The sequence below is a fragment of the Ambystoma mexicanum genome, chromosome 14 (genome assembly GCF_040938575.1).
Source record: "Ambystoma mexicanum isolate Mex_15411 chromosome 14, UKY_AmexF1_1, whole genome shotgun sequence".
NCBI lineage: Eukaryota > Metazoa > Chordata > Amphibia > Caudata > Ambystomatidae > Ambystoma > Ambystoma mexicanum.
The window spans coordinates 429,502,750-429,527,008 of NC_090940.1; the positions used below are offsets into that span (position 1 = coordinate 429,502,750).

General features: G+C 45.3%; 1 protein-coding gene across 3 annotated transcripts in view; it reads left to right on the forward strand.

Annotated features, from left to right (window-relative positions):
* Positions 1-24,259, forward strand: part of LIN52 (lin-52 DREAM MuvB core complex component) — a 1,138,589-nt gene that overhangs the window by 730,543 nt on the left and 383,787 nt on the right. The window contains exons 6-7 of one of the 3 annotated variants that reach the window (XR_011283757.1): positions 17,157-17,338; positions 17,432-17,547. The exons of 1 other annotated variant lie outside the window; for it this stretch is intronic. The gene's annotated coding sequence lies outside the window, so the exon portion shown is untranslated. The remainder of the gene's footprint in view (positions 1-17,156; positions 17,339-17,431; positions 17,548-24,259) is intronic. One more of the 3 variants, XR_011283758.1, reaches the window with a different exon arrangement.

Genomic DNA, 24,259 nt, shown 5'->3' on the forward strand with positions numbered 1-24,259 from the left:
GACAAAACCATTGAGAGAAACAAAAGAAAGCATTAGTCTACAGTAGAAACATGGTCCGATTTCCAAGTTCCCTACTCTAAAAAGTACTTTGTGGCATTTGCTCTTCATGGCTTGCAATACCATTCACAGTTGCTGGAAGAGTTAGGACTTCCAGTAACCTTATTTTGTACTCTTGCTAAACAGTGGCCCTCCTGGCTACATGAAATAAGGCTATGAGCGTTTGGGACCCCTAACTCCTTATCTCTTTGAATTCAGCCATTGACGGGCCTTTTCTTCCTGTCTATCCTGGGTGGACTGTCAGGCAGTTGTCATTGTAATGTTGTCCCAAGGCAAGGGCGGTATATACCTGTTGAAGTGGTTTCTGTTTCTTGTCATTGGGTTAGAACCTTACCCCCAGTAAGGCTTGCTTCATTCCCCCCCCTCTCTGTCCTCTCTCCTCTCTCTCTCTCTCCTATCTCCACTCTCTCCTTTGCCCTTCTCCTCTCCCCCTCTCTGGCCGCTTTCCTCTCTCCCTCGCACCACTTCTGTGGTTGGCATCATGTAACAGGCAATGGCTTTCCCCAGCTTCCGGCATCTACCAAACCCCTTCTTCTGCCTGGGAGTTTGTCACATATTCTCCCTCTTTCTTTGAGGCTCCCTCTGATCTCCTCTTAACAGGTGGAGAGTTAGCTCAGTAAGACAGTGCCATTCTACTGTAAACCTCTACGGTTGGATTGCCAGTAACCACTTCATAATCCTATTGATCAGTGCATTTTGTTAATGTCTCACCAAGTTAGAGTGACTGTCATATGACCTGTGGTAAGCTAAAATTGCTGTCCAGTCAGATCGTTTTTAGTGGTGTGATTACTCCAATGGAGCCGTTACTGATCTCCCAGGGGTGATCTCCTCCCATGTGGCCAAGGGACAGCAGCCGCTACCTGATCCTGACCCTGGAGGCTATATGAGGGAGGAAAACATGGGAGGAGACAACCTCAGAGGAGATGTCATGGCTTCATTGGAGGAGACTTGATATCCCCCATTTGCCCTTGAAGATAATCCTCTCATACCTAATACCCTCATGACCTATTGCCATACGGCTAGCACCTCCCCCTAGGAAGAATAGGGAAAACCTTTCCCCAAATCGGAGACAAAACGTACAACTTTGGTCCCCCTTGGGGAAATTACAAGACCGCTTTCTCCAGTTCTGTTTTGCCATAATCCGGAACCGATTTACCATTTAGGACTGTTCAAAGTAGTCATTCAAGATTTTTAAACCAACAATCTACAATGGACGACTTTACCCAGAATCACCCATGAGCAGGAGGGAAAGAGCAGAAGAAGCCACAAGCCCAGCGAGAGCTCTAGCTGTTTCCAACAGACACCTGTGCCCAGAACATTTAAAGAACAGAAGCAAATGGGTAGAGGCTGTTGTTGCTGAGAGAACATTTCACCTCTCTGTGAGGATCTGAAAGGCACAGACGGGTGTGGTGGAGCTGGGCGCTCGCCATCCAGGAAGAAGGGAGACGCTGCAAGGATGGGACACGCTGCAGAAACGCTAGTAGCCGGTGAAATACTCTTGGGCATTTTTGCCGACTGCAGAAAGCAGCACCTTGCTTACCAGAGCCTGAAGCGAGGCGGGCTTTCATGATAATAAGCTGCATGAGTCGGAAGAACGAAGGAAAAGCAGTCTGAAGTGGAAAGCTGGCGGTGTACCTTTGCCGGTTGACTGCGAAGAAGCCTGAGAATGCAGACAAGAGCTGGCGAGTCAACCCAAGGGTAGTGGGGATACCAGGGCAGATCAGCGACCGATCCAAATATGAATAATAGTTAACAGAATACAAGAAAGAGAGAAAGCAAAGAAACTAATTGTAAAAAGGGAAAGTGAATTATGATCAAAGCCCATAACAGTATGTGAATGCACGGAATGCAAATACATGGGGACACCAAATTGATTAATATATCAAGAGGATATATTATTCAACCAAGTAAAGCTACAATTACGTAAGTAATCATAATCATAATTTATTCGGATAAGAAAAACATCCATCAAACGGAACATAGCATGAAAAATAAGCAAAATATACATAATGGGTAGATCTCTCACCAGAGCAAGTTCATAAAACCCCCAAAAAGACATTAACCCCTTAACTGCCAAGGGTTCCCCCCACTCCCCCAGTGCCAAGGCCTTTTTTGGTGATTTCAGTATGTTGCCATTCAATCCCTTGTAACATTTTTGTTACATGAAATGTCTCAGCCACATTTGGCCCCTTTTCTTCCCACATGTAGGCGGTCATAACGCCACCAAGGAATCCTAGTTTGTTGTAGGCGGGTGAGCGAAAATAACCAAAAAGGAGAACATTTTGGATTTTTTCAGAAAAGGCCAATACAATTATGTACAAATTGGTTGTTGTGCTGAATTCACCATTTCCCAGGCTTTCAAGAACAGGTTCAGTGGAAACCAAAAAAACATTTTGATATGTTTGCCAACATTCTTCATAATGTTTCACAAAACAAGCAATACCACAAGCCAAAAACTGAGCCATGGCACACAGGTTGTTTATGCTTACGCCCAGAACAGACGTACTTAGCATGTGTAAGTAAGGAAAACAAATATGGTGAGGAATGGCAAGCATACATTTTTTGAAAGAGCACAGGCAGACCTTTTGAAGGGTAGGTGACTTATGCAGGTTACAAAAGTGTATAGTGCCTAAAGCAGAGACTAAATGTAGGTCCCATTTGGGAAATGAAAGGGTTGTGTGACAAAGTGCAGCAGCAAATGTTCGAAAACGTTAAGAAAACCAAGCAAACACAACAAATATCCTACCTTCACGCGTTCCCACAGGTGTCCCAACGAAAACAGTACCTCACATGTGTGGGTGCACCTACCTGGGTGCAAAGGGAAAAGGCTAAACCACTGGTAACCCCAAGTGTTTTGACATAGCAGTTTTTGTAGGAATTTACTCTTGTGGACAACCTACAGATTTGGGCCTGGGGTGTCGCAGCCACCAAGGAAAACGGGAACCCCATGAATTTCTGAAAAGAAGACAACGGTGGGGATCCACATAGGTCTGACTTCCGCGAGTCACCCCAGAAATTATTACCCACAAACCCTGTTAAAGTTTGAAATTTGGCAAAAAAACCCACAATTTTCAGACATTTCCCACCGAAACACGCCACCAACAACACATGTCCTACCTTCCCTTGTTCCCACAGGTGGCCCAAAGAAAACGGTACCTCATGTGATGGTGCGTGTACCTGGGCACAAAGGAAAAAGGCTAAACCACTGGTAACCCCAACTCTTTCACAGGCAGAGCAGATTTTGCTCTTGTTAACCTACAGATTTGGGCCTAGGGTGTCGAAGCCACCAAGAAAAACGGGGAACCCCATGCATTTCTGAAAAGAACACACCGGTGGGAATCCAGAGGTCTAACTTGTGCGAATCGCACCAGAATTTATTACACACAATCCCAGGAAAAGTCCCAAATTTAGGAGAAAAAAAACACAATTTTCTGACATTTTCCACCTGGAAACTAATAAAACACGCTGCCAACAACACATGTCCTACCTTCCAACATTGCCACAGGTCAGATAAAAACAGTACCTCACACGTGTGGGTGCACCTACCTAGGCGGAATAGAGTGTTGACCGTCCACAAGTCCAAGGGCAGTCCCAGGGATCCCGTGCGTCTACCGAGGGAAATTCTGTAATGCTGCCTAGCCAGCGCTCCAGGATGGTCGGGGGTGATGTCCCTGGCCTTGGGTAGTTGTCCCTCATGTGGGTTGACCGTCCACAAGTCCAGCGGCAGTTTCAGGGAGCCTCGGCAGGCTCCCCGTCCTTTCCCAGAGGGAGAAGGTGTATCGCAACCCAGCCACAGCTCAAGGATGGTCGGGGTGATGTCACAGGCCTTGGGCACCCATCACCCATGTGGATAGACCATCCCCAAGCCCAACCTGGAGCTCTGGCTGGGCTGCGTTACAGCTCTCCCTCCGGGAACAGTCAGGGACCCTGCCGGGGCTCCCTGGAACCGCTGCTGGGCTTGGGAATTGTCGACCCACATGGGAGCCAGCCGCCCAAGGCCAGGGACATTACCCCCGACTTTCCTGGAGCTCTGGCTGTCCTTGGGCGACTGTCTCCCATGTGATTTGATCATCCCCAAGCCCAGCAGCAGTTAATGGGAGCCCCGGCAGGGTCCCCGACCTTTCCTAGAGGGAGAAGCTGTAACGCAGGCCAGCCAGAGCTCCAGGAAAGTCGGGGGTAATGTCCCTGGCCTTGGGCGGCTGTCTCCCATGTGGGTTGACCATCCCCAAGTGCAACGGCTGTCCCAGGGAGCCCCGGCAGGGTCCCCATTGCTTCCCTGAGGGAAATTGTATAATGCAGCCGACACAGCACTCTAGGATTTGTCAGGGATGATGTACCAGGCCTTGGGTGGCTGTCTCCCATGTGGGTTGACCATCCCCAAGTCCAGTGGCAGTTCCGGCAGGGCCCCCATTCTTCGGAGCTCCAGGCGGGGCTTGGGGATGGTCGACTCACATGAGAGACGGGTGCCCAAGGTCAGGGACATCGCCCCGACCATTTTGGAGCTGTGGCTGGGCAGTGTTACAGAACCTACCTCCGGGAAGGGATGGGGAGCCGCAGCCCAGCTAGAACTCTAGGACGGTTAGGGGGGATGTCCCTGGCCTTGGCATTCTTTTCCCATGTGGGTCTACCGTCCCAAAGCCCAGCGGCAGTACCAGGGAGCCCCGGCAGGGCCTGCGTCTGTTACCAAAGGCAGAAGCTAGAACGCAGGCCAGCCATAGCTCCAAGGTGGTGGGGGTGATGTCCCTGACCTTGGGCAGCTTTCTCCCATGTGGGTCGGCCGTCTCCAAGTCCAACGGCAGTTCCGGGGGATCCTCATTCCTCCCCAGCGGTGACATCTGTAATGCAGCACAGCCAGAGGTGCAGCCTGGGCTTGCAGACGGTCAAACACATGGGAGACATCCGCTCCCCGGGTAACACCAATGTTATACTGGTATGGGGGCCTATTTGTGGGCTAACCCGGCAATTGTGTCAGAGTCCAACAAAATACCTCTCCAGCCGGCCCACTCCCACCTACACCACCAACAATCTAGACCCAGTCCCACCCACCCCACTCACTGACAATTGGCTCTAACCGTAGAATAATAATAAACAATACTCGCGTAACGTTGCAGCTACTTGCATAGAAAAAGCTGTAAACGAAACAAACATTTATTAACTATGGTCAGCCCAGCAAAACAAATCATAACTACTACTCTCCGATCACGGCCCCCCTTTCAAGCCATCCCTGGTGGTCTACTGACCCTCGAGAAAAAACACATGTGCCCCTTCCTAGGGGCAGATTGACAGATTGCACAAGCAATCTGCCCCCGTGGATTGCTACATGAGAGCCCCCCCTCCATTTTGGTTGGAGGGGGAGAAGGCCACCCCCCCTTTCCATTACAAACATCCCTGGTTGTTTAGTGTCCCCCCCACACCCTCAACTAACTCATGTATATTTTTATAATTTGTTTCTCTTTTGCCTCTTCCATTGGGGCAGAGGGGCACATTAGTGTGCCCATCTGCCCCCAGGTTGGGCAAAACGTACTGCCCCATGCTTTAGGGGGCCATTCCAAAGTTTTCTGGTGCCCCCCCACCCCAAATGGATGGGGGGGCATCTCATGTACTAGTTCCTAGGGGTAGATTGCACTAGCAATCTGCCCCCAGGGAGGGCTACATGAGATGGCCCCCATCCATTTGGGGTTGGAGGGAGAGAGGGCCACCCCCCTTTGCACTAAATACATCCATGGTGGTTTAGTGCCTCCCAACCCCCACCCAAAACAAATTTTATTTGTGCTGCTTTTGTTGTTTTGTTTTGCCTCTTCTCTAGGGGCAGATGGGCACATTAGTGTGCCCATCTGCCCCACGGTGGGCAAAACGTACTGCCCCATGCTTTGGGGGGGGCCAATCCAATGTTTCTGGTGGTCCTCTTCCCCCACCCCAAATGGATGGGGGGGGTGCATCTCATGCACTCCTTCCTAGGGGCAGATTGCACTAGTCTCCCCTTTCCAACGGCACCTCCCTCGATCTGATCAGACTGAGGGAGAGGAAGGTGGACACTCATCTTCTATTTTCACTGCAGCATCCGAAAATGGCTGCCGCAGTGAAAATTACTTTGTTTCATGTCAGCATGAATTACGCGTGCTGACGTGAAACTGAAAGAAATCCAACCCCTGGGCCGTGAGGAGGAACCTCCTCCTCTCATAGCCCAGGGGTTGGATTGAACTTTTGTGCCAAAAAGGACTTGGCAACATGAACGTAATGTCAAGGACGAGATAGCTCGTCCTTGGCGCTTAAGGGGTTAAAACCACACATTATCCAGTTAGTAAAATACAGCATCCTATCCCAGTAAAAACCCCTTTCTTCTATGCATAGCCTTCAGATAGGACAAAAGGGCCTATGCCTTCAGTTCCTGTTGTCAAAAGGATCATCCTAGCGTGTCTGTACTGACGTAGATCTGTACATTTTAGAATCTGCAATATTGTCAGTTTTTTTTATCTCCCGATAGCCTGGGCAAAATAAAATGAAGTGGCTCAAATTCTCTTTGGGAGCTCCACACACAGGGCAGCTGGGGTCATCTGGATATCCAGGCCATTTCTCTGTATTACCCCTCACCAATAAACAATCAAATATTGCCCTAGTAATAAGCCAACTGTGATGCTTTTTCCCAGACACGATACGGTTGTATATTGCGGATCCCGCTTATAAGCCTGTAATAACTGTCAGCATGGGTCACCCGTGCAGCCAGGGTGCGTTTTATCTCTATCCCCGGGGTTATTGCCTCCTTAAATGTTCTTACTTCTAATGGTGATAACACTGCAACAGGAGGAAACTGAACAGGAACATCACACAAACACAAAAAATCCTTAACCATCCTCAGCCAAGGTATTTTGGCCCACCTATCCCTGTTCAGCGTATTTTTTAAGATAAAGTGACATTGCGTTGCGTTCTTGTTTCCCCAAAGTCTCGGCCATAGATTACTCGGGGTGGCTGCCCAATCATTCTCCCAAAAGGCCATCCCCAGTTCATATTGGACCAAGGCACCGGATGACGAAACTGGGAGCTCTAAAAGATTTTTTTAAAACTTTTAAACAGTTTTTGTTCTCCTCTAAATCACTGGGCTTGCAATAACCCCACAATGCTCCTCCGTATTGAGTAGCTGCCTTCATTTGCGAGGTATAAACCTTGAGAGCTGATTGCATGTGCTGTCCCTTACATCTTGCTAAAAAGCGAGATAAGCCCCCCAGATATTGGCTAATTTTCAGGGACTGCTTTTGTATGTGGGCACTGCCCGACAGGGTCTCTGAAAACCTTACCCCCAAATAGTCATATTCAGCCACCCTAGGAATAACTTCCCCACGGCAGACTATGGGGCGCATCTTGATGAGCTTCCTTCCCCCATTACAACCCATCACTGCTGATTTAACAGTATTGATCTAAAGACCCAAGCCAGTTGTGAAGGAAGCATAGGCATCGACCAAGGCTTGTAGAGCGCTGGGGGTTCTGGCCATAAGTACTGTATCATCGGCATATGCTAATACTGGAAAAGGCCTGCCCCAGACTCGAAGAATCCACACCAGTGCTCAACAGGGCCTGCAGTAGACTATTAATGTACAGGGTAAAGAATATGGGGGCTAGCACACACCCCTGCTGAACCCCCAGCCCTATATTAAAACACTCCGTACACCTAACTCCAGGTCCAAATTGGACATTAGCTCTATTATCTGTATGAATCTCCCGCAAAACTACCAGGATACCCTCAGGACAGCCCATGGACTCAAGCACAGCCCACAACTTCGACCGATTGACTTTATCGAAGGCTGTGCTTAAGTCCATAAACGCGACATAAACCACCTCACCCCTGCAAAAAACATAGTTAGACAACAGAAGGTACAAATTCAATTCTTGTTCCACCGTACCTAAACCAGGGCGAAAACCAAACTGAATGTCAGTCAAAATCGCCCCCCCTCTGTGAGCCAACTCCCAATATGTCCCAGCAAAACCCAGCCAAAAATTTTGAATGAGGTTTCCAAGAGAGAAATAGGGCGATATGATGAAGGCATGGTTACGTCTCCAGGGTCGGACTGGCCTATAGGGCAATAGGCCCATGGCCGAACCAAAAACACAAAATGCTGGTGTGGGCCAGTTTTCGGGACAAATTGGGCCCCTTTTTTGGCCAGTGTGGGCCAGTTTGATGAGTTACTTCACAATGCGGATAGTAGTTTTGACCAGTGTTGCTGAATACATATTCTTTGAATTGCACAGTTTGCATCACATTTCATCTAAAAACTCCCCCTTGGGTACTGGTCAAACAGTCTTACACAAAAGGAATGAATTGCCATTTGTAACTGTGGGCCACTTTTTCATTGGTGCCCGAGACAATTTTATGACCCAGTCCGACCCTGTACATCTCCCTTTTAAAAAATGTTGAAAATAGTCCCCAACTTCCATGAGGGCGGATAATGCCCTGAACTCATACTGGCATTGAAGGCCAAGGTCAACACTGGAGCCCCTAGGCCAATTTGTTCCAAGAAGAGGTCAGCCAAAATAGAATCCGAACCGGGGGCTCGATTGCGTGACTGAGCCCCAATTGCTTTTGCAACCTCTTCCAAAGAAAAACATAGTGTTACACTCCCGGACTCCTTCTCCTTTTGGGCACAACCAGCCCCAAATAGTGTCCCAAAATAGGATACCCAGTCTGCCGCCCCTTCATGGGTTCCCCTCCGACCCTGCATACCGTTTTCGACAGGACCTCCCTTAACAAATTCACAGAAGCCTTTAGCATCATTCAGCCTGTTAGCCTCCAAGAAGGCTTCCCAGGCTTGAGCTTCCAACGCCGTTTTCCTAAGCTCATTCACCCTACAATAATCAGAACGGCTCGAACGATGTTACATCTGTCAGTCGTTGGACATCTTAGGCCATTTAGAAGTGCTAATTTTGCCGTCCTCCAGTCCCGATCGAACCAGCCCCTCTTCCGACAACTCCCTTTTCGTTTGGGCACCACCAAAAAGCTCCCAGTCAGAGCCTCCAAAATGACCATAAAGAAACCCACCACTTCCCGGGGGCTTGCTGAGTTTTCAAGAATTCCCATTATTTCAGTTTTTAGCCCTGCCAATATTTATAAAGGCAGGCCGGAACCCTGAATTCCCCCCTGCCCCCCTTGATCCTTCTAGGGGACACAGCATCTATTTCCACTTGGCATGGTACGCCATAAGACCACTCCACCGCCGTGGCCAAGCCACTAATATTTAGAACCAAGGGGTAGTGATCACAGTTACCCACTTTGGGTACTTCAAACCTCACAATATTTTTCCAAATGTCTAGTGATAGGCAAAAATAATCAGTAGTGGAGGAACCCAGATGGTTGTTAAATGTACGTTTGTTTGTTTTATTCACTTACGATGCGCACCAGACCTGAAGGTAGCCGGCGCAGCAGTACAGAAAATGCAAGGCTTAAGTTACAGGGTAGGGTCAAGCAATACAAGCATAGTAAGTACAAAGTACAGTGAAGACAGTATATGTACAGGCACTAAATGGACAATAGCTTATCGGCCAGATGGTCAAAGTGAAAATGTCTGCAAGAGCAAAAATAGGCAAGACAGTGATGTGACTATAGTAGGGGTCGCGTGATGAAGAGTAAGCGCTAGCGGGCTAATCATTGGCAGACCTCAGCAGATTGATATAGTTGGTTCTAAATTTCAGAAAGGGCTGCTCCTCACGTAAAGGGTGAGGCAGTGAATTACATAATTGGGCCGCTCGAACCTGGAAGATGCCTCCCCCTGCCTTAGTTAGCCTAAATCTAGGTATGATGAGGCTATTGGCATTATGAATCAAAATGAAAGCAAAATGAATCAAAGCAACTCGACAAAAAATGTCTAAATGAGTGCTTGTATTAACAATGTGCCATGTACCGACACGTGTTTCGACCCAGAAAGACGTACGCCTCGGGGCTAACACTGTTCAGTTGCACTCTTGATTGTACTGTTTGTACACCCACAATAAATAGTTGATTCAACTAGTAAACCATTATGTGGTTATACCATAGGTTCACCTTTGATGCACATTACATTTATCGTAACAGCAAACTCTTGGACTACTTTTGGAAAAACCCTCTCAACTTTGGAAAACATTTACAAGGCTAATGATTCTTGAATCTGTTCATCCACTGATTTATAACTCCCATATTAAAAAAACAGAAGCATTTAATCTAAGAGTCCAAATTGACAGTCAATTTTTAAAACCATTCAATGAGACAACTGGCTTGTTTTCTTCCAAGGCTAGACTCTAATACGAAATGGAGAAAAAAATGAAGAAAAAGAAGAGGGAGGGAAGGGTAGGGGAGAAGAGCAAATTAGTCAAAATGCCTATGGATGCGCATATTTTGCATATCATATAGTCGACTTACGTTTCATATTTTCTAAGAACATTGGACTGTGATTCCCCCTCCCACTCCCCTTCAAACAAGTTTAAGTAGGTCGAGAAATTACTGTGCTTGATTCTGCAAATACACAGGAAGAAAGTCAAATGAATGCATCCTTCTCTCTCGACCAGGGCTGTCCACCAACAGTCATTACAGGGAGTTAAGCTGAGTGAAACTTCGAGCATACTCGTAACATGCATTCTATGTTGCCTCACTCTCCGTCTTGAGCAGGTCTTCCTCAAATTCTGGAAGCTCCTCAAGACTTACCTGTTCACCTCCTCCTTCCCTTTGTCCCTCCTCTGCTAATCTCAGTCGCTGTTATTGGTGGCCAGGGCCCTTATGTTTCACTCAGACCTGGCCTCTCCTACCCAATCGCCCCAGCCTCTGTCTACCTCTCCGCACTTGCCTTGACGCCCACCAGCCTCAATCCTGCAGGCCTGCACTTCTATCCAGTGCGACCCCCGGCTGCATAGCACTTAACTTACTACGCACTTCATCTGCTGCTCACCCACGAGCACGGACATTCCAGAACTTGCCCTCGCCCCCCATTTCCCCTCTTCTCGCTGAACTTGCACATTCTGAATACTCACAAGGCATAGTGGGTTTGTCTTTGTCTTTATCTTCACCTGTATTCATTGTTCTCTAATCCCGTGCCCCTCCACCCCCTGTTGCCCTGTGGGTGTTTTGAAACACAATTTACTTGCTGTATAAGCACCAAATAAATGGCAAAACATAACCCGCAAAAGTTGCTCGCAGTACAATATAAAACTACCTTTTACAAAATAATTATATTTTTAACACCTTTTTAAGCTTCATAGCTTGGCTTATCCTAGCTTGGTTGAACTACGCAGCACAACATGATTTGCTCTAAGAACATAGTCTGTTGCTATTGCATAATAGAACAATGTAGTTGATGGAACGACAGTGTGTCCAAAATAATATATATTAGAGAAGAGCAGCAACAAACCTTGACTTTTGCCCTCCGACAAAAAGAAGTTTGCACCGTAGACTAGACAACTCAAAGATGCAAAGACAATTCCCGCCTGTATTGTGTCCTGTGGTAGTTGTCCATGCTGTTCTTGGCAGTTGCTATCTCTTGGCCTGTGGTAAATCTTTGGGAGTCCATTTTGCCTCTATAGAGAGCACCTATCTGGTGCTGCATGCCATCATCAAGAACTGAGACTTCCAGTGTGTAGCATTTCGTTGTTGGGGGATTTCTCATGTTATCTTTATCCTGAGGCAGCAATGGCGAGAAGGTGGTCAGACGAAATGTTATTTGTTGATGGTACAACAGATAAAAAACTGAAGCAATGATACCAACCACTAAGAGCGAGCTGAAACAACCTGCTAGAAGAACAGTGTAATGGACGTTGAACTGCATTTGGTGTTCAGCAGATGGTGTAAGCTTTCTAGCGTTCTGCCTGAATCCCAGTTTTCACAAACCTGGGAACCCTTATTTTCGTCTATTTAACGTATGTGGGTGCTAGCGCTAAGATGATTGCTCCTTTCTTTTTATATCTTTTAAACTGCACCTGCAAAAAATAAATAACATGTTAGAATTTTCCATGGGGCATCAGCAACTTTGTGCTCCGATCCCTTGTGTTCGTGTTTTTATTTACAGTGAGCAGGTTTCCATTTTTATAACACTGCCATGTGTTTTTAGGCTTCAATGCCCTAGCAGCAATAAACTAATACCATCCCACTCAAGCGTGCTTGTAGACCTTTGTTGCCCTGGAAACATTACAATTGTTCTTTTATAACGTGATTAATACTGAGTGGGTTCTAAGCGCAGGATCGGTATTCGAACCTGTGTTGCGCTACTTGCTTCAAGACAAACATATTGCCCCTGAGCTAGCCTTCCTCCCCAGATCAGCTAGAGGGAGATGGTGTGTTTTTTAAAAAAATTGTATTAATTTTTTCTGCCACAAACTCATTGAATTCCAAAGACACACTGTAGTGTTGTAACTTTCATAAAACTGAATGTTTTAGGAAAGTTATAACACTGCTGTGTTAAGAAGTCATTGCTAAAGACGCACAAAAAAGCCTGCCCTGCGTGGCTGAATAGTAGTGTGAGAGATTGCACTGCTTCTTAACTCGTGTGGTTGGGTGTTTCCTCTGGCAGCTGTACGACCTGGGTTCAAATCCCTGACCTGGGATGGTTTACTTCTACTTCAGGCAGCAAATTGTGTTTTTAAAATTTGTTGACAACACTGGGCCTGATTAACAGAAGCATTTTATAATGGAGCAATCCCATAGGAAGACGCTCTGTGAATCGGGCCCTGTGTGTTTCAAGAAATTGGTAGTCTTTCCTAGACTGTGATTTTCAAGAGTTTAAAACAACACCACTCTGGCATAGCGGGATTGGACAGTGTCCCCAATAACGTCACTGTGCCAAAGTCTTGGAAGTCTGCCCTATATCGGGTGAGCGGGTGAAATGGATGCCCTATATCGGGTGAAGTATGTGGACGGAACGGGTGAAGTGTGTGGACGGAACGGGTGAGGATGGAACTCAGAATGGCGTGACATACATGGAATGGTTTGGAGGGCATGAAACGTCTGAAAGAGCTTTGAAAGGAATGGAACAGTCGGAGTACATGGAACGGATGAAGTTCATGGAACTATTGGAGTGGGTGCGATCTCAAGCACCTACAGTAAACCACCATATTCACATCTCCACGTTTACGCTCTTCTTTACACCACCACTCAAATAGAACACAGCGATACTATACCATTCGGTATAGCTGTTCTTATACCAACATCTGCCTCAAACTCCCCATCACTCTAACTAAACACTGCTGGTTACATACCCCCCAGCCAGGTGTTCTCCTCAGGCCCAACTCGGCCACAATCGGTCTGGATAAATCCTGCCAGAACAAACACATACTATTGACCTCTCAACCACCACACCTACCGCTAAGAAGCAGCTATTTCACGAATTCCACACCAGCTGCATACATATCCAGTGCTCACACGCACCTTTGACTCTCTCTACTCTCTCTATTGACTTGAACTTCGGTTCCCAAGGGCGTTCAACCTACCAGCGCCTTCAGACCATTCCAGTGGTACATAAGGAGCTATATAAATGCAAAGTAACATAATATAACATTAGAAGTTCTAGCTGGGCGTGTATGGTTTCTTTTTATGAGTTTGTTTGTGACATAGCTCAGTGCAGCATTGTTCAGGGCTTTGTGAACAAGGGATGCCACTTTTAAGTTGATTTTATTGTGGGTGGACAGCCAGTTGTTTTGGCACCTGATATTTGAAATGTGCGATCTTTTAGATGCACCGAAGGCCGCTCGAAGGGTGTTATTTTGTAAGATTTGTATTCGATGGGTGATGGATTTATTGGCTCCAATGTAGAGGGCATTACAATAATCAAGCCTAGAGAGGATTAATCCTCTCGCTAAGATAAGGCAGTTTTTGTCTGAGAGAAAGTGTTTGCCTGCTCTAATGAGCTTACATGTGTAAGCGGTGGCAGATGCCAGAGACTTCACCTGTTTCCCTGGGATGTCTGGGTTAATACGCCCGTTCACCGATCTCATGCCCCATATGATCAACCAAGCTCTCAATTGGAGGCCCCTAGCACAATCCCTGGTATCCTCCATTTGAGGATCTGAAACCTGTGGAATGTGATCTTCCAAGGGTTCATAGACATCTTCCACCATTTGTCCCCCTCTACCTTGTTGGGACTATTATAGAAGTTTAGGACGCCAAACCTTTCATTACCGGGCGGATTAAACCTTAAGGGTTGTAGAATGTCCATCTGGGTCTCTACCACCTCCACCCCACATGTTAATGATGCCTTGACCATTACGACCAGGCTCCATATCTCCTCCCCGTCCTATTATTTTTTAATTTTTTTTTTTTAGCCGGAATGCCATAAGAGGCGTAGCAGTCCAATAGTAGAATTTCTAGATCCCAAGTCTCCTGTAGTAAAATAATCTTGTGGCCTTACAAACATTCCAGGTTCTCATCCAGCTTCGGTTTCCCCCTAGAACCATCTATATTCCAAGACATAATCTTGACATCAGGAGCAGCCACGGCTAGGCCATGCCTACTTCCTGGCATGCTCGCTAGTGCCCCCTCTGGAGTCAAAGGTGAAACAATCCCCAGTCAATCCTGCTAATCCATGGAAGATAAAGCCTCAAATCAGTTCCGAGACACCAAACCCCTGGAGGGCTTTCGTTTTGAGTCTCCCGGGACCCCATCCCACCCCGCCCGGGCCGGGGGAGCCCCGGAGACTCAAAACGAAAGTACCTGCATTTATAAATACAACTACAACGCTATTGTACTTATAATTGCGGTTGTTTTCTTTTTATTTTCCCGGGCTCCCCCGTGCTGGAGGAGCCCGGGAAACTTATAAAGAAAATCCCTGCAATTATAAATAAAATTGTGTTGTATTTATGACTGCAGCTGCATATGTTTTGAGTCTGTTGGGCCCCCTGGGCCGGGGGAACCTGGGAGACTCAAAACGAAAGCCACTGCAATTATAAATACAACATTGTATTTATGGGATCTGTGTGATCACTGCGCCCCCGTAACTGCAATGACCGAAAATGCCGACACCAGTTACGGCGCGACGCAGTGATCACTTGGATCACTGTGCCTGCTTCCCCCGGCCTACATTACCCCCCCCAACCCCCCACTCCGCTCACCTTCAGGGCGGCACATGCAGAAGTGTGCCGCCCGCCCTCTGTGATCCCTGCAGCGTCAGCTCTTCCCACTAACGTGGGTTAGAGCTGACACTGCTAAGTGCTTGTAAGAAAAAAAAATGAAAAGAAAGTATCCCCCGCTTTCCGAAATGGTGAGCGGGGGACACCCCCGATCCCTGTTACTGCGCTCGTGTAGAGCCGGGAACACCCGCGCATCCCCCGCTCTGCTTGGGCGCAGTAAATGTCACCCTCATTTTGTGCGCCTCCAAATGAGGGCGACATTTTTGTACAATACTGTATTTATGATTTCCATGGTTTTCTAACCACGGCAATCGTAAATACAACAACGTTGTATTTATAAAAGCACTTCTCTGCTCTCTGCATCTCACTAATGAAGCAAAAGCTGCCTCTTTAATAAAAGCTACCAGCAGGTGGCTTTTGTTTCATTAGTGCCGCGAGGGCAGAGAGTAACTCAAGCATAGGAGGCTCGTCCATTTCACAAAATGGACGACACCTAATGCTTGCTTGATTTTAAAGGGGTTTAAAAATAATTTGTGAAACATTTTAAATAGGAGCTTTCATTAAAAAGATGTTATTTATTGCCCATCTTTTAAGCCCATAACATTTTTTTGAGCGCACTATTCCTTTAAAGGATTGGATAACAAGACCACGATACAGTCCCTCTCAACAGATTTTCTGGTGGGACCCACCCATCCCACTCTTCTGGCCATTATAACAAGATACGGGTTTATACTGGGGCCCATCAAATTAGACTTAATCCATTGCGTGGCCTTGTTCATCAGGGATGTAGTGGTTTTTGAAGGCTCCTCGCGGCATGCCCCGAACTCCCGTTATCACCACCACCACCAAGGGTGCCGCTGCCGGGGGAAGACTTAACAATGTGGTCTCCCTACAAACCCGCTCTATTTCTGCAGCATTCACCAAGTCACCCTCTAAGCGCTGGATCCTGCCTGGTACTATTAACCTAAGGCCAATACCTCTTCTGGACAAGTTATCCCCACCACCTGGGGGTGTAGTGCCTCCAAATACAACACCCTCCATTACATCCTGCCTCTCATTATTTATCACTGTTGTCGGGGCAATCCCCGTCCCTAGCCTTTCCTTCACACCAACCCCTCTAAATTCCTCCACTCTCTGTTTTAGATCTCTAATGGAGTCATCCAATATCACTAGGGTATTCATGACCCCATTTTTAAAGGATTGGAGCAGGGCATGGGTAGTCCATTTTTTCCCCAACCATTTAGCCTCTGCAGGTAAATCCCTGGTCAGTGTTCCAGATTTCGGGGCCAGAAGTTGGAAAAGGGACTTCAGTTTTTTTTTTTTATCAAGTAACGACTCTAACCAGATCTTATTGTCTTCCATTAATGTTGAGGCTAACAAAATGTCCCCTAATAAGGGGATAACACCCTGCTCGTCCGCTTCTCCCACTCCACCCCACCCCACCCCCTAACAAAGCCAATGGAGCTGCATTATCCCCCTTGTTGCTAGACGGGCCAACACCCTTACTCAAAGGAGTCTGCCTAGAGTCCAGGTTTGCCAACCCACCCCCTGGTCCCTGTCAGGCCCAACATCCTTATTATTCACTTCACAGATTGCCCTAGGCACAAGAGACACCCCCATCCCTTTATCATCTGCGACCCCTATAGAAGATGCGGCTTCCCATATGGCTTTTTCGGTAACCTGTATCCTATCCGCCAGGTTCCCAGCCATCGTTTTGAAATGGGAGTCTAATGAGATTTGATTAGCGGCTCTCCTAGCCCTTGGGGTCCTGGCTATGGATTTGGGGATAGCTCTCGGGGCTCTTGATTCCTTGGGTTTTTTGGCACTTGTTGCCATTTTCCCCAAGGCTCCCTCATCTCTTAATTTCCTTTTTACCATTTTGTAAACGCTCAAACAAGTTACTCTAGTACAGACGTTCCTACAGTGGGTGCTAGAATGGAAAGATATTTTTTGTCATTCTTCCTTTCATTATAAACATTGTACTTCCTCCTTTTGCATAACACTGCATTGACTTTTCTTTATACTCCTAGCTATTTCATTACACTTTGAACTGTGCCATCCTCGATTTCTACCGAACATTTACATCTCTTTACAAACGTGGCATCCTGCTTTTTTAGCTTTGAGCGTCTCCATGGCAACGATCGCGTTGTGATCCTACAGACGACTCCCGAACTGCAAACCGCTCTTGTTCTCTCCATTAGGATTCCACAAGGTACGTGACATCCTAACGTTTCGGCCTGTATACATGAGCTGATTCACATCCACACATTGTAATAGCAGCATAACCTCTTTTTGTATTATACAGCTCACATCCTGTACTTAATCACGGCAAACACTGAATATACGCGTGCACCTCTCGTCTGTTTCCATGGCGACCCGTTCAGGGACCATTGCTGTTTTTCCACAGTTCATCATTACGAGGTACTTTTCCCATAGATTATGATATTGCACCGTAGATCTATGCCTGTCCAGTTTTGTCATTTCATGACATGCTGTATGCACTGTGTTTACATTGTATTAAATACGCTTATGTATTTGCTTACTTTCGCTAGATTTGCGCCCAGTCTTCGGGCACTAGCACCGTGTTAAGACAACACGCGATAACTTTATAAGAACAGAAGAAAAGCTCTAGTTCTCACGGTCAAAAGCTTCATGAGGAGGTATTTAGCGCCAGATTATATCTTCTTGCCATTATGGGTATTAGTAAAACTTATTCATATCTATAACCATATGACACCATGGGAAATATACAATTAGGTTTTATTTCACAAGCAATATTAACAAAGCATTCCTTATAATAGCGCCCTGATAAGGGACTTTTTTCCCCTTTTTTTGATCTCCACTACACGGGATATAGATTAAAAGTAAGATTAGAATAAGATTCCATTTATAATTTGCATACCTCTTTCAGATATTCCACCATGGTATGAACTCCACAGAAGATAACAAGACTCTCACCCCGCAGGACCATTTCACCCTCAATGGCTACTGATTCTGGAATTTAATCTTCACGTTCCAAAGTTTGTTACGTGTTTAGTCATAGAAGATTTCACTGTTTATCATTGAGTTATGTTGCGTTTTTACCGCAAAGTTTAAGGCACCATCTTCAGATTTGTAAGTACCTGATATATGTTACCTCTCATGGGTGTATTAAGATTTTACATATACATTGATCACTTATTATGATAGCTACTTGCCGATAACTACCCGGTTGAGGTGCATTTCCTATTCCTGAGTACCGGTTTCCCTCTAATAATTATAGCTTGGCCCTAATACAAGGTACCTCTATTAAATACCTGATTATATTGGGAATGTACATAATTGATCCATGTTATTGCCATACATCCTGCCCTAATTCAGGCTCAATTGCCCTGTACCTGATCATTGTGTTTATAACTGTGTCTTTAACAATCCTTTAGAAATATCAACTTACTTTACGTTTATTTTGTACCTTTTTTTTTACAACCATCAGTCCAATCAGGCACTTTTGAAGAAGAGGGAATCCTCGAAACGCGTCGGCCACTCATATAATTGGACACCACTGTCTGTATTATGTGTTTTTCCTCACATCAAATTACATTGTATTATATATATATATATATATATATATATATATATATATATGCGCCACCTTATTTGATATAATTTAAAATAGAATGGATCACTTTACCTACTAATAGAAAAAATACATCACAAAAAGAAAAAAGAAATGTTAAGATGCCAAGCGCAATTAGTTACAAGATAGAAGGATGCTGCATAAATGCTATTGAATAAAAACAATAATCTAAGAACAGTATAAAAACAGTCTGGGGTCATTAATGCTCCACAATCTATTAACATGGAGAAACAAAGAGTCCACTCATTTAACAGTCCGCAAGACTAAAAGCTGTTTGCCTGCTGCAGAGTTAAAAAAGTAGCACCGGCAACCATTAGGCCAATAAACCACACTGGCACAGAAAGAGCTTCCAAAGCCACCACCCGCAGCCACTGCTATAACAGGGAGAGAAATTTGCAGCCCCTATAAAGCAGTTGGTGGCCAGATGACAGATGCCCAGTCCAGGTCCAGAATCAGAGCCAGTGCAAAATTTGCAAAACTTGTGAAACAAAATGCAGAAGGCAAAAGGTTGAAGGCTAGAGAATGCCAGAAAGCATGCTTTTGTGCTTCCTAATTGGGCAATCAACCTTTTCCCCAAAGCAGGATGGAAAGACAGATATCAGGCCACGGGCAGGGCACGCTTGACAGCTTGAGGAACTGCCAGAGTCCGTCACCCCCCCCCGCCCTTTTTCAGCCCCTTGTATAATGTGTTCTTAGATTGCAAGTATATACTTTTTGACCAGTCCCTTGCACTCTGGGTAAGTATATACAATGTATTGAAATGCTATGCAGTATTATTCCACTGACAAAGGAGGGCGGTAGTAGACAAAAAAACAGTTCGCCCAGAAGATGGCAGTACGCCCAACACTTAGCCCAACACTAAAAAGGAGAAAACTCTGCTTTGCGCATAGGTACAAACCAGACTTTCTATTAAAGCGGCGTTCACTGCTGCAGCTTTGAAGGAATATCTGCCAACGTGTCCACCAGGCTGATGCGGTCTGCTGAATCAAGGAGCATAGATGCACACGTTGTCAGGGATAGCAAAGCAGATGATTCCAACACACTCCACTGCACGGAGTCCAGCAAGAACAACAAGGACTCGGCTCGCTCGAGCAAAATAGTCTTATGTGAAAAACTCCTCCTCCAGCAATTAACACAGTAAACAGACTGTGACTGCAGCAAAACGCCCAGGACAACAAGGATTTAGCTGGAGCAGATAATAACACTAAGTGAAGACAAGAAGCCCTGGCACCAGTGTATATCAGGCAATTACAAGGGCATGAATACAAGAAGCTCTGGCAAGAGAGTATACCAGGCAATCTCAACTATCTGAAAACAAGAAGCCCTGGCAAGAAAACATACCAGATAATTGCAAGGATGTGGATACAAGAACTTCTGAGAAGCAATTTCAGGGCTGCTGATTGGAGGAGCGGGAGTAATATCCTAATAGAAAAGGATACCAGGAGCCCTGAAAGTTATAAAATTATAGAGATAAACAGCTGTGTGTATGACGGTGTTCTTGTGAAAGACACAAGGAACGTTTGGGTTAAAGAGAATGCCTGGGGAATGGAAACATCCTCTGGAACAAGGACCTTTTTATCCTTGAACTTTTGTGCTGGAGGGAAATCTAGGGGAAGGGGGGGGGGGAAACATCTTCTGGAACGAAGACCTTTTCTTCTTAAATAACTAATTGTATTCAAGAGGAATCCAGGGCGAGGGAACTACCCCCTGGAACAAGGGCTCTTTTTATTCTTGGTGAACTGTTATTTATTTTTTTTTTTTTTTTACTATTTATTCTTCCTTTAGGAACACTTTTTCAAAAATTAAAGGCAGCATCCCCTTTTCACCTTGTAGTTTAGTTTATAGTTTGAGGGTCAGAATAGAATGTTTGGTCGCAAGAACAGTTTTGATTTTGACATCCTGACAAAGACAGGTCCTTAGTTTTGGTTTAGGCAGGGTCAGAGATAACTTTCCCAACCCTTTTATTTTCAATAAAAATCTTTAACCAAAAACATGGCAACCGTCGAGTTTCATTCCAGACTCTTCACAATGGCCTCCACTGCCCACTTCATACTCAAACATTCTAACTCAATGACCGTACAATTCCATTCCCTATGAAAGAGATTTTGGCTAATAAATAGGATGGGTTGCTCACTTCCCTGAAGTTCTTGCGATAGGTGGTCCCCCAAATCTATTTGGGAAGCATAGATGTCTAAAAGGCAGGGATACATCAGGCATGATGAGGTGGGCTGGATGGCTGGATGAATATTTATTTTACGAAATGTTTCTACACCTTGGCTCCCACTTCAGATGCTCTGGTTGGTTTGCACGTAGTATATCTTTAAAAGGGTACTCCAATCGCTGAGAACTTGGGATCGACCAGTAGTAATGTCCCACAGCACCAGCAGTGCTGTTAGTACCTTCGCTGGGTTGATAGCTCGAGTGCAGTGCACTTGCATTGGAAACAGGACAATTATACATGACGTGGGTTTGATACCCTGGTTAGGCCGACGCACCCTTTATCTTCCTCAGTTAATAAATGAATGTCAACAAGCACGCAATGATAATACAACTGATTATTACAGCAGCTAGCAACTGGATGAATTTGAGGCAAGGCACTATATTGTAACTAGGCTTTCCGTTGAATCTGATAAACCCCGGAAAAACAATACTGGGAGAAAAAGTGCCTCCTCAGGCTATACCGAACACACCCCCTCCCCCGACCCCTAACATAATATATATTGCGCATTACACATTTTGTTTGCTTTTTGGTTTACTCATGACAGTTTCTAGTAATGTTGCTTTCCATTATAGCATCAAAGCCTCACGTCATTTCCTGTAACATAATTTCTTTTGTTTTCACACTGATGTTAATCTATATATATAAAACAAATTCATGTTTGTGGGTTTGTATATGGCGTTGATCTTGGGGACGTAACTCCTCATGAACGGTGAGGTCTGGCGCCATGAATTCTGCATGGAATATTTTTTATTTAATTGCCACATTAATGCAAATATTTCTAGCTCAATATGTCTTCCCGTTCGCAAGATAATTAACTTTTTTTGATATTTCGGCATTACGTTTTATGGTATTCCATGCGCCATCTACAGGTCATTTGTAGAAAGTGCTCATCATCGCGCTGTCTGTGCTGAACTGGTCTAACGTTTTTTTTGTTTTCAATTTTTGTTTTAGAAGAAAGTGAGTGCGCCTTTCTTTTCATTGATTTCTTTTGGAATACACTCAATACATGTTAATTTCACTAATTCAACACCACATTTTCATTTATCTCCGATTTAAATACTCTCACATGAAAATCATATTTGTATGCTTACTCTGATTATTTGCAGTGTGCGTTTAGCAGTCACAATGGCCATCACTGCTCACAACACTGCATATAATCAGAGTAAGCATACAAATATGATTTTCATTAAATCTGAGATAAATGAAAATGTGGTGTTCAATTAATTAGTGAAATTAATATGCATCACTTTTTACCTTTGTGGCAAACAACAATATTTGTTAATTTTTTTCAGTGGAATATGAAAAAAGATCTGAGAGTGGACATCCTGGGCAAAGCCGGGTACTTCAGTTAGTGCACATATAAAATGTTCCTAATATTGATAAAGGACCTCATTCGGTACACAAAATTCCTTTCCAGAGGCAGAGTTTCACTGACACCTGTTGCTGGCATTCTCGGCAGCAGTGTGTTGGCTACCCCCTTTGGAGAGACTGTTCCTTCAGTAGTCTGTCTATTGCTAACATTGTATATCCCATGGTATTTCTACTCCTAAAGGCATTGTGAGGGGTCAGAAATGAAAGCTGAAAACAAAGTTGTCATGTTTTTGATTAAAGACTTTTATCTAAATGAAAAGGGGTTGGTAACCCACCTCTCTGACCCTCCATACCGAACAGCCAAAAACGAAGGATCTGTCTGTGTCAGGGTGTCAATAACTGAAAAGCGGTCATTGTGTCCAAACATCCTATCCTGACCCTCACATTAGAAGCAAAACAATAAAGTGTGCATGGAAACGCCTTCAAACTGATATTAGCAGAAACTTTTTCACAACTGAAGATTAGAATAACTCCAACAAAAATGTTCCAGGTGAAAGGACCCAGAGGTGGTTCCCTTCCTCTGGATTCGAAATGGATGGTTTTTTTTATTATTTTTTACGGACAGTTCCTTTTGTCCCTCTCCTGGATTCACAATGTTCCTTTTAGGCAACAAGTTCTGCAACAGTCTTTCCTTAACACGAGTCTCTTTTATCTAGCAAACAGTGTTCCTATTTTAGTATTTCCTGTAGCTTTGTAACTCTCCTGCTATACTCCCCTGCCAGGACTCTTTCTGCAATTCCAACTGCCTGGTGTACTCTCCTGCCAGGACGTCTCTTGTGGTTTCTCTTGCCTGGTATATTTCTCTTGCCAGGACTGGTTAGATGTTTTAGTTACCTGGTATCTTTCCTTTGCCACAACTTCTTATGCATTTCACAGTTCCTTTTGAATCACCAAAACTGCATATACTATTTTTGGCTTGGTGTATGTTTATGCAGTAATGGTGGTTCAAGCTTTCCCCCAACCTTGCATCTGATAAATCCATATCTCATTGGGATTTTTAACTGTACTGCCTTTTGTGCATTCAAACAAGCTTCTTGTATTTTCTGTATCAGCAATCTCATTAAATTAAAATAGATGTTGGTGTGGTCGTCAGAACTCCCCGGGGTCCCCACTTGTTTCTGGTCTACTCCATCAGGTCTCTTCAGCATTTCTGGTCCTGCTTGCGCTTCAGCGGGGTGCCTCTGCCACTTGCTTCCCACTCTGGATCGTGCAGATGTCCTACCAGCTTCCCCCGCGGCCACACACCTACTTCTCTTGGGTCCCTGTCTGTAGAACGCTGCCTCTTTGAGCTGCTGAGCACCCAGGAACTCTCTTGAGTCTACCGGTTTCTCCACGGCTCTTCCTGCTTACGCACTGTTTCTCCTGCCTCAACGGACTCCTCAACACCACCACACCGCCTGGTGTCTCTCACGTCCAGGAGCTTCTGCATAGGAGCCAACGTCTTCTTCTGCACTGCCACCCTCAGAAGTGCGGTTGCCATGTTTAAATGTCCAATGCACAGGTGATTTAGTAAAACTAGTCTGCATATTAAGCTTTAAGTCCCTGTTACCTTGCACCAACTACTCATTGTCTCAGTATTGCAGTGATTATGGAAGTTGGAGTCCATGAATATGAGGACATAGAGCATTTTGATATTTTTTTTCACTGGTTTTACATGAGTATACTTTCACAAAAGGTATATAAATCATGCAAAAAGCTGTGTGTTTAGGGCATAAATAGGTTTTTTACCTAAAGAATATGGTGAAAGGTTTCTTTACTTCCTCTACAAAGGGGAACAAACAGTTGACAATACGCGATCAAGCTTTTGGGCATTCAAGGGTCTTCCTCATGGGGAAGGGGGGGGGATACTGCGTCTCATCCAGTGAAGTTATGCCATCTCCCCGGTAGTTGTCTCTTCCCATGTGAGCCGCCCCCAAGGTCAGGAT